Here is a 14,918-nt window from a genome sequence, read left to right on the forward strand (position 1 = left end):
CTCTCTTTCCCTCCCTCTCTTTCCCCCCCTCTCTTTCCCTCCCTCTCTTCCCCCCCTCTCTTCCCCCCCTCTCTTTCCCTCCCTCTCTTTCCCCCCCTCTCTTTCCCCCCCTTTCTTTCCCTCCCTCTCTTTCCCCCCCTCTCTTTCCCTCCCTCTCTTTCCTTTTCTCTCTACCTATATTCAAATGCCTCTCTCCCTCTTTCTCTCTCTCTCTTTCTCTCTCTCTCCACCTCTCTTGCTCTCTTAGAATTAGGTTGCTTTCCCAAACAGATACATGCGCATCCCTCCCTCACTCTCTCTCTCTCTCTCTCTCTCTCTCTCTTTCATTCTCTGTCTCTCTCTCTCCCTCTCTCCCTCTCTGTCTCTCTCTCCCCTACTAATCACTGTCTAATCTACCTACTAATCATGAGCCCTTTCTGCTTCCTGTGTCCCTGTGTGTGTGTCATCATGTTTATCAGTCTGCTTGTGAATGTGAAAGGCGATCAGCAGTGATAGAGGTGAATAGGACTATCTGCCTTTGAAACCTTGGCGTGTGGGTGTGCCCCCCTACAGGACGAGTCCACCGCTTAACGAGGTGTGTTCACCTGTCCCTGTAGGAGTGCCAGGTAGGTGAGAGATGAGATGGGGTGTGGGTCCCAAATGGCACCCTATTCATGTGCACTATTTTTTGACCAGGGCCAATAGAGCTTTGGTCAGAAGTAGTGCACTATATAGGAAATAGGGTGACATTTGGGAAGCAGAAATTTAAATGGAATGGATAGAATGTATGTATACAAATACTGACAGCTGATTGGTTGTAGGATACAAGATCTCCGTTTGACTGGAACGACAGAAGTGATTGTGTAACCATGTAGGAAATAAAGATGAATGTTTTCTGTTTCTATGTGCTGATTATCTGCTATTTCCTCCACATTGGGGGGTTCTACAGTAAATGATGACTCAGCAGAGGTGATAGTGGGGTTCAAAGGTTGTCTGTTGTCAGCTGCTGTCAGCCTTCTATGACTATCTATTGTAGTGGAAGGTATTCTAAGAGGCGTGTGTGTGTGTGAGTGTGTTCAATTGACTGACAAGTGGGTGACAGTGACTGACAGTGACTGACAGTGAAACACTATTCACCACAAGGGGGCGTGTGACCTGAACAGACATACTGTAGCATGCAAAGGATATTCCTCCTTAAGTACAGTAGTCTAGACTCACAATTCCATTTGTACACAAAAGATCAACTAATCATCGGTAAAAATCAATCGTCTTTCTTCTACATCAAACTCAGCGTTCAGACATTCCCCATTTGCATTACACTTTGTATTCATTTTGTTGCACACTAAATGCATTCATACCTGGATCTAACGGCTGCAGGCATATAGTTAGGTATGTATGTTTTACCTCACTGCACTCCCTACTGCAGTGTAAACCCTCTGTATAGGAGACAGTATCAGTGTTGACCACTAGAGAGCACAACATACTGTACAGAACCATGTCTACATTAGACCCCATCCTATTGGCTGATGGGGATTTCCTGTCAGTCTAGGAGGCTAGGACTGTGTCCCAATAACCTTCCTCCTGAAGTAGCCTGTCCTCTTTCCTTCATGGATTTGAAAGGAAATGACCAGAACATTTGTAGGTAGTGAACGGAGGAGGACACAATGGTTGAATAAACGTTGTTTCTACGTCAGTTCAATGAAATTACGTTTGAATCAATGTGGAATAGATGTCTGTGCTCAGTAGGAAGAGAGATAATTGGGTCACAACAAATGAGGTAACCTCACAGCGTTTTACTATGACGTTTTACTGTGCTCAGTAGGAAGAGAGATAATTGGGTCACAACAAATGAGGTAACCTCACAGCGTTTTACATCATAGTAAAACGCTCTCATAAATTCACAGAAAATGTTGACTGCTTTGATACTGTATGTTTTCAATTCAAAGATTGGGTTTCCCAAACTTGGGGCTGGGGCCCCGAAGGGGTACAGATGTAGTTTTATTTTGCCCTACCACTACACAGCTGATTCAAATAACCAACTCATCATCAATCTTTGAATATTTGAATCAGCTGTGTAGTGCTTAGGGCAAAACACCAAAACGGAAACGCCACGAGTTTGGAAACAGTTGGTTCTATTTCACCCACCAGGTGCTTCCAAGGCAGAGAAAGACCAAGGATGGTGTCTACCGGAGAACAGGAGATCTACAGTATATGGTACGATGACTGAAAACAACTCTCTGTGCCTCATAGGGTTGCAAAGGGTCTGAAACTTTTCGGGTAAATTTCCAGAAAAATTCCAGAAATTTGACATGGGAAGTTAAGCCCAGGAATATTGGGAATTTTGCTTAAATTCATCAAAAACAATTAGTTTATAACAGTGAATCTTTTTTTGTGGGATACACATAAGGCAATAAGGCAATGGTAGGTCTTGTGGCATATTTTGGTTAAACTATCCCCAATTCAATGGATTTTCAACCCTCTGCATGCACAGTGCATTCTTCCATCACATGTACAGCTGATTCTCAAGATCTTGTACACTAATGAGATGCTATTGAACCCACACTACTACACTGTCTGAGCCAAGGACTACATGCTTCCTGGTAAGTTTTGAATACAACACTGGGTGGGGTGAATATATTTTAGATGACATACATATTTTTTTGGTTAACTAGTAAATAGTAGCCTACAGCAAAGTCTGTTTCAATCATTTCTAACTTGTTAAAAAAAATTCTGCTAGTTAGTTTTTGCTACCATGTGTGTTTTAGCTGGCTTGAGCCTGCTGACTGAGGAGTGTTATTTCACCTGTTTCCATACATGTTTCATTTTAAAACATTTATCTGACAAAGGAGTTGTTTAATCTAACTGCTTCACTATTTATCTGTACAGGGAATTGTATTTCTTTTTTTTTACATTTCTTTTTCTTTACAGGAAAATGCCACGGGCACTATCTGATGTGTGGAGACATTTCACTGTAGCTAACGTAGAAGGAAGGGTGGTGTTGTCATCATATTTGACAGTCTCCTGGAGGGGAAGGAGTCTCTCCAAGAAATGGCCATATCACAGGTCTGCCGATATGGACAGCTCCATCAAGAGGATCCTCAAGTATGCTGGCAAGAGCATCTTGTCTGGTGCAGAGATCAACAAGGCCTATAGCATCATCACTACCGCGTCTCGCCACCTTGGCCTGGATGAGGGCAATGTTCTTGGCAGTCTAGCGAAGTACACTTCCAAGCAAGGGCTTTGGGATGGAGATGCAATATGGCAGCCGTACCAACATATCTCATCAGCCACCTGGTGGAAGGAACTTTGTGGATCTGAGGCTCCTGTTTCCCCTGTTGCCTCTATCGTCCTACAAATCCCACCAACATCAGCTGCCTCAGAGCGCAACTGGTCCTTGTTTGGGAACACACACACCAAAGCACGCAACAGGCTGACCAATACAAGGGTTGAATAGTTGGTGGCCATCCGGGCAAATTTGACTCTTTTTGAGCCTAACAACGAGCAATACTCAACAAGGTTGGAAAGTGACAGTGAAGATGAGGCCTCAGAGTCTGATGTTCAAGAGGTGGACATTGAGGAGGTCCAGGGAGAAGACATGGAAGCCTGAGAGGAAGACAACCAAGCTTTAGTTTCTAGAATATATTTTTACAGATGTACGTTGAAAACGTTTTTGGGAGATGCGATGGATCATTCAATATTCCCTTTCTATTGTTGTTCAGTGAAATCATCCCACGTGAAGAGTCAACTCATTTAATTAAAGTTCAATTCGTAACTAAATTGTTGTTTTTTATTTCTATTGGAAGGATTTAATCATTTGCAATTATGTCTATTTATGATGAGGTAAAAGGTTTATGTTTCTGTCTCCATATGATGTGGTAAATATATCCAATGCAAAAAACATCTACATTTAAATGGTATTAATATTAATTTGCATATATTTCCATTAATTCCCATATATTCCCGTTAATTTCCACAGAAAGTTTCCACTTCTGAATATTCCCCAAAATGTGCAACCCTAATGCCACCCAACATTTCCTTTTCCCTCCAGGATGGGGTAAATTCCTAGAACATGATTCTAGAACATTATTCTCAGTGTTCTGTTCCCAGTAGAATCAGTTAGAATGTTTAACATAGAATGTCTGGAATGCCTCAAATGGGAATTTGAGGACAAACCCCACCTCCACAGAAATAGAATGAGAAAGTCATGCAAACATTTAAAAACAATATGCTACTTATTTTTTCTATCTATAAAATGTCTTGGATAATTAACTAAATTCGTTTTTATGACTTTATACATTTATTTGGTGATTCCACCCTGTAAACGTAAGTTGCTTGCTGATTGTCGAGTGGAGAAGGAGAGTTTAATTTGATACAAATGCATTTTTGTTCACATTCCCTCTCGTCGTCACCTCTCGTCATTTTCCTTTGACCCTTTTCAAAAGGAGGTGAGAGAGGATGAGTGAGAGAGGACACAGGAGGTGAGAGAGGATGAGTTTTTATTTTATTTTTATTTGACCTTTATTTAACCAGGCAAGTCAGTTAAGAACACATTCTTATTTTCAATGACGGCCTGGGAACAGTGGGTTAACTGCCTGTTCAGGGGCAGAACGACAGATTTGTACCTTGTCAGCTCGGGGGTTTGAACTCGGAACCTTCCGGTTACTAGTCCAATGCTCTAACCACTAGGCTACGCTGCCGCCCCAGTGAGAGAGGACACAGGAGGTGAGCAAATATAATTGAGAAAAGGCCCTCGATGAAAGGTGGATATCGAGGAGAGGAGGACACTCTTTAGAAGGAGGCCGACTAACAAATTGACACTTGACCACTTGACCACTTATCGGTTTCCGGATCACGGGGGAGAGAGGACAGAGGACGGTCTTTTGACCAAACGAGAATCTCCCAATACCCTCCGTGTTCCTAGACCCCCGAATAGCAGCATACCCAAGGAGGCGATAGCAAAGATTTACTTGTTGTTGTCTTCCCATTGTGGAATGATACGGCAGCTTACAATTTACATGTGGCACAAGAGTGTGTCAAATGTCGAAGCGCACTACAAGGAGAAACCCCTTTGTGACAAAATACAACATTGCGACACTGTGCTACGCTCCGTAGGCTCCTTCACCGTAGGGTCCTTCTCTGTAGGGTCCGTCTCTGTAGGATCCTTCACCATAGGATCCTTCACCATAGGATCCTTCACCGTAGGATCCTTCACCGTAGGCTCCTTCACCGTAGGGTCCTTCTCTGTAGGGTCCGTCTCTGTAGGATCTGCCTCTGTAGCGTATAAATCGACCTTTAAGGTAGAACATGGTCCCTAACTAACTAACTAACTAACTAACTGACTAACGAACCACAGATCTAGGAAGTGATTGATTGAACTCATCCAGGACCATTAGCTAGGAGACAACTACTCCTGATGGGACACTGGTTAGGAAGGAGGGAGGGGGGACACAGAATCCAGTTTTCTCCCTTGAGGCCCCCCACCAGCCCATCTGTCATTTGCCAGAATTGCCCAACGACCAGTCTGTTTCTGCTGATGGGACACTTGCTGGGGAAGGAGAGGGACAAGGAAGGTCAGACAGACAGACAGTGATAAAATAGGCAGACCAGTCTCAAAGATGTGTCTGCTAAGCTCTGAAGACCTGAGATGAGAACTAGGCCTGCGTGGGTACATTTTCTTTTACTGGGTTTTATAGTAAAACATGTTGAAAAATACTAAGGGCTGATCCTTGTGGACCATGTATAACGGGGCCCTAGTCGAGAACTATAGGAGCCCGTGGATAAGGTTCAGCCACCACAGGTCTGTCCAGCAACAACAAGTCCAAATGTCTTCAGAAGAGGTTTATTCGGATAACGGGTTCACAACACCCAACTCTGAGAGTACTGACTAACGGGTTCACAACACTCAACTCTGAGAGTACTGACTAACAGGTTCACAACACCCAACTCTGAGAGTACTGACTAACGGGTTCACAACACCCAACTCTGAGAGTACTGACCAACGGGTTCACAACACCCAACTCTGAGAGTACTGACTAACGGGTTCACAACACCCAACTCTGAGAGTACTGACTAACGGGTTCACAACACCCAACTCTGAGAGTACTGACTTGCTGACAGTGAAGAGTACTGGCATTTACTGCTATGACATGACATAACTCTATACTGCTATGCCATGATATAACTCTATACTACTATGACATGGTATAACTCTATACTGCTATAACTCTATACTGCTGTGACATGATATAACTCTATACTGCTGTGACATGATATAACTCTATACTGCTATAACTCTATACTGCTGTGACATGATATAACTCTATACTGCTGTGACATGATATAACTCTATACTGCTATAACTCTATACTGCTGTGACATGACATAACTCTATACTGCTATAACTCTATACTGCTATGACATGATATAACTCTACACTGCTGTGGCATGATATAACTCTATACTGCTATAACTCTATACTGCTATGACATGATATAACTCTATACTGCTATGACATGATATAACTCTATACTGCTATGACATAACATAACTGATATATGATATAACTGTATAACTGTTATGCTATGACATGACATAACCCTATACTGCTATGACATGGTATAACTCTACACTGCTATAACTCTATACTGCTATGACATGGTATAACTCTATACTGCTATGACATAACCCTATACTGCTATGACATGATATAACTCTATACTGCTATGTCATGATATAACTCTATACTGCTATGACATACTCTATACTGCTATGACATGATATAACTCTATACTGCTATGTCATGATATAACTCTATACTGCTATGACATGATATAACTCTATACTGCTATACTCTATACTGCTATGACATGATATAACTCTATACTGCTATGACATGATATAACTCTATACTGCTATGCCATGATCTAATGCTATACTGCTATGACATGGTATAACTCTATACTGCTATGACATAATATATCGCTATACTGCTATGTCATGATATAACTCTATACTGCTATGTCATGATATAACTCTATACTGCTATGACATACTCTATACTGCTATGACATGATATAACTCTATACTGCTATGTCATGATATAACTCTATACTGCTATGACATGATATAACTCTATACTGCTATACTCTATACTGCTATGACATGATATAACTCTATACTGCTATGACATGATATAACTCTATACTGCTATGCCATGATCTAATGCTATACTGCTATGACATGGTATAACTCTATACTGCTATGACATAATATATCGCTATACTGCTATGTCATGATATAACTCTATACTGCTATGTCATGATATAACTCTATACTGCTATGCCATGATCTAACGCTTTACTGCTATGACATAATATATCGCTATACTGCTTTGACATGATATAACATAACAGGCTATCATAGAGAAATTCACTAACAGGACAAAGGCCCAGTTACTGGTAAGCATATGACACATCTACACTAATGAATGACATAGAAAGTAACTGAAACGTGACTGTAATGTAACCAAGGTCTGCGCATGTGCACAAGGCCACGACATGGAATAGTAACTGCCAGGAGGAAGGCACAGGCTACATCAGGCTACATGCTACATAAGGCTGAATACAGTGCACGGTAGCATGAGGCTACATCAGGCTACATGCTACATAAGGCTGAATACAGTGCACGGTAGCATGAGGCTACATCAGGCTACATGCTACATAAGGCTGAATACAGTGCATGGTAGCATGAAGCTACATCAGGCTACATGCTACATAAGGCTGAATACAGTGCACGGTAGCATGAGGCTACATCAGGCTACATGCTACATAAGGCTTAATACAGTGCACGGTAGCATGAGGCTACATCAGGCTACATGCTACATAAGGCTGAATACAGTGCACGGTAGCATGAGGCTACATCAGGCTACATGCTACATAAGGCTGAATACAGTGCACGGTAGCATGAGGCTACATCAGGCTACATGCTACATAAGGCTGAATACAGTGCACGGTAGCATGAGGCTACATCAGGCTACATGCTACATAAGGCTGAATACAGTGCACGGTAGCATGAGGCTACATCAGGCTACATGCTACATAAGGCTGAATACAGTGCATGGTAGCATGAAGCTACATCAGGCTACATGCTACATAAGGCTGAATACAGTGCACGGTAGCATGAGGCTACATCAGGCTACATGCTACATAAGGCTTAATACAGTGCACGGTAGCATGAGGCTACATCAGGCTACATGCTACATAAGGCTGAATACAGTGCACGGTAGCATGAGGCTACATCAGGCTACATGCTACATAAGGCTGAATACAGTGCACGGTAGCATGAGGCTCCATAACAGTTGTAAATGTCCATAAACACAGCTATTAAAGGTACTATGAACATTATCTAACCAAGCAATATTAACACTATTAACAGAATAATACAGAGGAGAAATTATATATATTTAATAGAATAAATATGACTAGTATTTGTTGGTATTATGCTCAGCTCACCAGTCCTCTTGATGATGCGAGGACTGAGGCAATTGCCTCTTCTATCGGTAGGTCCGCCACTGCGCTCGTCTCTCAACTGAGTTGGTTGAGTGCAGGCAGAATTGTCATGATTTTTTGACACAAGACCAAAGCCCAGTGGTAGCCAGAGCAGTATACCAGACCAAACCAGACCAGTCCAAGTAGGCCAGACCTTGACCTGGCACGAGGTCAAAACTAACAGACTACAGGCCACCAGCTGAGCTGGATGCTTTTTATACCTCACAAACCTTCTGTTACCTCTTTTCTCAACCTTTATCCCCAGGGGCGGCTTGGGACCGAAAATCGGCCCTGGCTTTTCTAACACACAGGCCCATTTTTGTTCCTTAAGACTCCATTATCAGCCAGATAATTATAATTTTACACAAAAAAACAACAACAAACAAGTTAGACAGGCTCAGTGGCCCAAAAAAACGGACCAGGCAGGCCAGTCCACCTGGGGTGACCACATGTCACCCCAGGACAAGCCCTGCATTTTGTCCCTTGGCTCGCAACCAAAAAATCATGTCCCACATTTTATTTTATCAGAGTATTCTAACACCACAAATTTACAAAAAAAAGGTCGATTTGATTTTTATTTCAGTCAGGCATTCCAACGTGAAGCGGGAAGTTTTTCACTTGCCAACATCTGTCCACAATAAGCCCCCGTTGTTAGGGCGGGGACATGAGATTCTCATCATTATATACGGAACTCAGTTTGCAGTAAACGTTTCTCTTTTGACAAGATATATATCATAAGGATGTGGTATTGGCGATGTTAAACACTTCTCCAATCGTTGAGATTTGATATTCTGCGCAGAGTCAAGGCGATACTTAGGCCAATGTCATATCGTCAACAAATCACGTTGTATAATGATTCGCTTGTTCCCGCGAAATCATGGTCCCGCGAATTCATACATTTGTCCCGCATTTGGGTATTTTAAATCCTTATAAGTCCAACCCTACTTCGCCCATCCATTCGCTCCTCTTTCTCTCACTACTATGCTTTGTTAAATAGCAAGAGTCAGACATCTCACGGCTCCTTCCCTCTCAATGGCAAATGAATTAGGATTTGCGTCCCAGATGGCGCCCTACTCCCCATGATCAAGGCCCATAGGCTGCCTATCAAAACACCCTGCCCTCCTTAATTGCCAATTAACGACTAGCTCATGAGAGGGGATTCAAACTCTGTTCTAATCGTCTCATTGTCCAACAATATAACTACAATGACGTTTTTTTTTTTTTTTAGTAGAATGGGGCCTCTTATTACGCACGGGGCTGCCACTGCCCGCTGGCTATTCTTGAGCTTCACCTTACCAGGCAGGTTGACTGCTCTGCTGGCGAGTGGATAGTTACAGCAACATGGGAGAGACGTGGCCAGCGCGCATTGCACCCGGGGCGGTTGAGACCTCGCACGAGCTTCGCCTGCCTTGACTTGCTTTGGTCCACAAACTCCCTGTGTCTCTCTCTCTCTGTGTCTCTCTCTCTTTGTCTCTCTCTCTTTCTCTCGCTCGCTCTCTTTTTCTCTCTCTCTCTTTCTCTCTCTCTCTCTGTCCACTAGCATCTGTTGTATGAGACTGAAAACACGCTCTCCCATAAGAACGAACAGACGCGGCTGTTATTATAAGAAAGAGAACAATAAAAAGTAATAACGATTGTGTGCGGGGCCAATGAAAATATCCTGATATGGTTGAACAGAAGGGTTTGCTCAACATAAAACCTCCACGTGTCCCCCAGATTAGAAAATGCGCTAGTTGAGCTGAGTTTCCCGCCCTCAATTAGCTACTGTTGCAGCCAGGCAGCAATCTCGTTATCATTGATTTGATGCGGAATGAATCAGCGCTGACACATCTCCACACTCAGCGAAGGAATAGCGCAGCACGTCGACGCGTCAACTGATGGACAGAATGAAGCGTTAAAGTTATCCCGCGGGGCCCGGGGATCGTTGTTGTGGTGGGGAAAAAACAACTGAGCCAGCAGTCACGGGAGCTAAATATTTGGATGCTATGCCCTTTTCGAAAGGAGGAGGACGAGAACTCGAGCGTTTTGATGGACTCTCGCTAATTTACTGGTAAGGGAGAACTCGAGAGAGATGACAACTCCAGAGTTTGTGTTGTGACACCATCATGTGTCTCTTTTGGGTTGAAGTAGCCCTATAGGACGCCGCGCCCTATATATGGCTACTATGGTTGATGAAGTTAAAAACATTAGCTTGTCTGTCACTTAAGCTTCTAGTCTACTGTTGTTATGCCGAAAGGAGGACGAGGACGAGAGTTTGAGCGTTTTGATGGACTCTCGCTTATCTATTGGTAAGAGAGGACTGGAAAGAGATGACCGCAGAGTTTGTGTTCATCATGTGTCACTTTGTGAAGAAGTTCAAAAACATAAGCTTGTCTGTCACCTACTAGGCTCCTTACTTTTGCTATGTCATCATGCGCTTTGGGCATGGTCTGGCTCTAGCCTTGTTCTCTGGTTGGTTTGGATTGGGACTATTCGTGACCGATATCACGCATGTGTTGATACTTTGAGAAACTGTTATGGGATTATTAAACATACCAGTTTCAATGTTTTCACGGGAGTGTTGTTGCTCAGTGTGCTTCCCACTCTTGTTTTGAGCCACAGACATTTGGAGAGTTGCGTGCGTCAGCGGGTTTGTATGTCCGGCACTGATTTATAACGGTGCAGACATCAGGTGCTACACATGAAATATATACATTATACAAAGTTGTTACAGTTTGCTTAAAATAGAATTTCATTGTTTATTATGAATGCCGCTTCTATTTATTTCCTATTTCATTTTCGAGGACTCAGTAAACCTAATCTCCTATATCCAGATTTATCAACGGAAGCCCATGAGGATACTAACCATTGGGATGAGAGTCACACTATTGCTGAACAAATCCGACCCATATTCAGGCTACAATAGATAGTTATATAACGTGGCTCTGGTACTGCTGTGTGAACCACTGCTACCCATCACGCATCCCCATGGCGCAGCGCGGGTAAGGCTTTCTCTTGGTATACATACGTGTCTTGGTAATGTAGCCTATACTGTGACTCCAGATCAACTAGATGACATGTTTTTGTATTTGTGCAACGTGTGATCTTTAGAGCAGCCCTTCCAATGTACAGTTAGTAACCTCGAGGCGGACGTGATGGCGCGTGGATGTGTTTGTGCACCGTGTGTGTTTGGAGAGATGGTGAGAGAGAGGGATGGAGAGAGAGAAATAGAGGTAGAGTAGAAAGAGAGATAGGGAATGGGAGAAATGGAAGAGTTGTAGAGAGAGAGAGAAAGGCTGGGGGGGGGGGGGGGGGGGGTAGAGGTAGAGAGCAGGGTGCGTGTGTTGCCTGCCCTGCCAGGGGAGGAGTCACTCTCTCTGCCTGGTGACTTGCAGCTAAATTTAGGAGCTGACAGGACAGGGTTGACAATAGGACAGGGTTGACAGTAGGACAGGGTTGACAGTAGGACAGGGTTGACAGTAGGACATGGTTGACAGTAGGACAGGGTTGACAGTAGGACAGGGTAAGCAAGGACCACTTAATAAGCACAGGACCAGCCGTGGGAGGTACTATAGCAGCGTAACACACGCACACACACACACACACACACACACACACACACACACACACACACACACACACACACACACACACACACACACACACACACACACACACACACACACACACACACACACACACACACACACACACACTGCTGTCCCCTGGATGACTGTCTGTTCTATCTGCCTCTCTCTCTCTCTCTCTCTCTCTCTCTCTGTCTGTTCTATCTGCCTCTCACTCTCTGTCTCTCTGTCTGTCTATATGTCTGCCTCTCAATCTCTCTTTGTTGACTGTTCCCTCCCTCCCTCTCTCTAACTCTGTTTCCCTATTTCTCTCTTTCAATCCCTCTCTCCCTCCCTCCCTCCCTCTCACACACACAAACACACCCTCCCTCAGGAGCGTTCACTCACTCCCTCCCTGTGCGACCACAGCACCACTCGTACTCCATCAGCCATGTCCTCCGTCACCTTACCTGAACTCTGGGATTACTTTATAATGTACATGACCGGAGTGAAAGAGTTTAATCCACATACCCGGGAACTTGACCTGAGAATGTTCCCCGTGAGGATGACCAGTACCTGTCAGAACAGTAGAAGGTAGGTGTTGTGTTGTAATGACCAGTACCTGTCAGAACAGTAGAAGGTAGGTGTTGTGTTGTAATGACCAGTACCTGTCAGAACAGTAAAAGGTAGGTGTTGTGTTGTAATGACCAGTACCTGTCAGAACAGAACCAGGTAGGTGTTATGTTGTAATGACCAGTACCTGTCAGAACAGAACCAGGTAGGTGTTATGTTGTAATGACCAGTACCTGTCAGAACAGAACCAGGTAGGTGTTATGTTGTAATGACCAGTACCTGTCAGAACAGAACCAGGTAGGTGTTATGTTGTAATGACCAGTACCTGTCAGAACAGAACCAGGTAGGTGTTATGTTGTAATGACCAGTACCTGTCAGAACAGAACCAGGTAGGTGTTATGTTGTAATGACCAGTACCTGTCAGAACAGAACCAGGTAGGTGTTATGTTGTAATGACCAGTACCTGTCAGAACAGTAGAAGGTAGGTGTTATGTTGTAATGACCAGTACCTGTCAGAACAGTAGAAGGTAGGTGTTGTGTTGTAATGACCAGTACCTGTCAGAACAGTAAAAGGTAGGTGTTGTGTTGTAATGACCAGTACCTGTCAGAACAGTAGAAGGTAGGTGTTGTGTTGTAATGACCAGTACCTGTCAGAACAGTAGAAGGTAGGTGTTATGTTGTAATGACCAGTACCTGTCAGAACAGAACCAGGTAGGTGTTATGTTGTAATGACCAGTACCTGTCAGAACAGTAGAAGGTAGGTGTTATGTTGTAATGACCAGTACCTGTCAGAACAGAACCAGGTAGGTGTTATGTTGTAATGACCAGTACCTGTCAGAACAGTAGAAGGTAGGTGTTATGTTGTAATGACCAGTACCTGTCAGAACAGTAGAAGGTAGGTATTATGTTGTAATGACCAGTACCTGTCAGAACAGAACCAGGTAGGTGTTATGTTGTAATGACCAGTACCTGTCAGAACAGAACCAGGTAGGTGTTATGTTGTAATGACCAGTACCTGTCAGAACAGTAGAAGGTAGGTGTTATGTTGTAATGACCAGTACCTGTCAGAACAGAACCAGGTAGGTATTATGTTGTAACAGGATATAACAGGTAGGTGTTGTGTTGTAACAGGATATAACAGGTAGGTGTTGTGTTGTAACAGGATATAACAGGTAGGTGTTGTGTTATAACAGGATATAACAGGTGTTGTTGTGTTGTAACAGGATATAACAGGTAGGTGTTGTGTTGTAACAGGATATAACAGGTAGGTGTTGTGTTGTAACAGGATATAACAGGTAGGTGTTGTGTTGTAATGACCAGTACCTGTCAGAACAGAACCAGGTAGGTGTTGTGTTGTAACAGGATATAATAGGTAGGTGTTGTGTTGTAACAGGATATAACAGGTAGGTGTTGTGTTATAACAGGATATAACAGGTAGATAGGGAGGAAGTGACGCAGGTAGACTGACCGAGAACGTTCAGGTGTGTATGGGAAAGACAGGTGCATGATAGGAGTGTGTGTGTGTGTCATTGTTCTTTAATGTGTGGGAGTCATTGTTCTTTAATGTGAGGGAGTCAATGTTCTTTAATGTGTGGGAGTCATTGTTCTTTAATGTGTGGTAATCATTGTTATTTAATGTGAGGGAGTCATTGCTCTTTAATGTGTGAGAGTCAGTGTTATTTAATGTAAGGGAGTCAGTGTTATTTAATGTGAGGGGGTCAATGTTATTTAATGTGAGGGAGTCATTGTTCTTTAATGTGAGGCAATGTTCTGTAATGTGAGGGAGTCATTGTTCTTTAATGTGTGGGAGTCAATGTTCTTTAATGTGTGGGAGTCAATGTTCTTTAATGTGTGGGAGTCAATGTTCTTTAATGTGAGGGAGTCAATGTTCTTAAATGTGAGGGAGTCAATGTTCTTTAATGTGAGTCAATGTTCTTTAATGTGTGGGAGTCAATGTTCTTTAATGTGAGGGAGTCAATGTTCTGTAATGTGAGGGAGTCATTGTTCTTTAATGTGTGGGAGTCAATGTTCTTTAATGTGTGGGAGTCAGTGTTCTTTAATGTGTGGGAGTCAATGTTCTGTAATGTGAGGGAGTCAATGTTCTTTAATGTGTGGGAGTCAATGTTCTTTAATGTGAGGCAGGCAATGTTCTTTAATGTGAGGCAATGTTCTTTAATGTGAGGTAATGTTCTTTAATGTGAGGTAATGTTCTTTAAGGTGTGGTAATGTTCTTTAAGGTGTGGTAATGTTCTTTAATGTGAGGTAATGTTCTTTA

At 43.1% G+C, this 14,918-nt stretch overlaps 1 long non-coding RNA gene across 1 annotated transcript; it reads left to right on the top strand.

The window, feature by feature from the left end:
• Positions 1–235: 235 nt before the first annotated feature.
• On the top strand, positions 236–2,814 carry LOC116371037 (uncharacterized). Its single transcript, XR_004208841.1, has 2 exons — positions 236–605; positions 2,128–2,814. It is a non-coding gene; the product is annotated as an uncharacterized LOC116371037 (long non-coding RNA).
• The last annotated feature ends 12,104 nt before the right edge of the window (positions 2,815–14,918 follow it).

This window comes from Oncorhynchus kisutch, unplaced genomic scaffold (genome assembly GCF_002021735.2).
Source record: "Oncorhynchus kisutch isolate 150728-3 unplaced genomic scaffold, Okis_V2 scaffold2905, whole genome shotgun sequence".
In the NCBI taxonomy this organism is placed as follows: domain Eukaryota; kingdom Metazoa; phylum Chordata; class Actinopteri; order Salmoniformes; family Salmonidae; genus Oncorhynchus; species Oncorhynchus kisutch.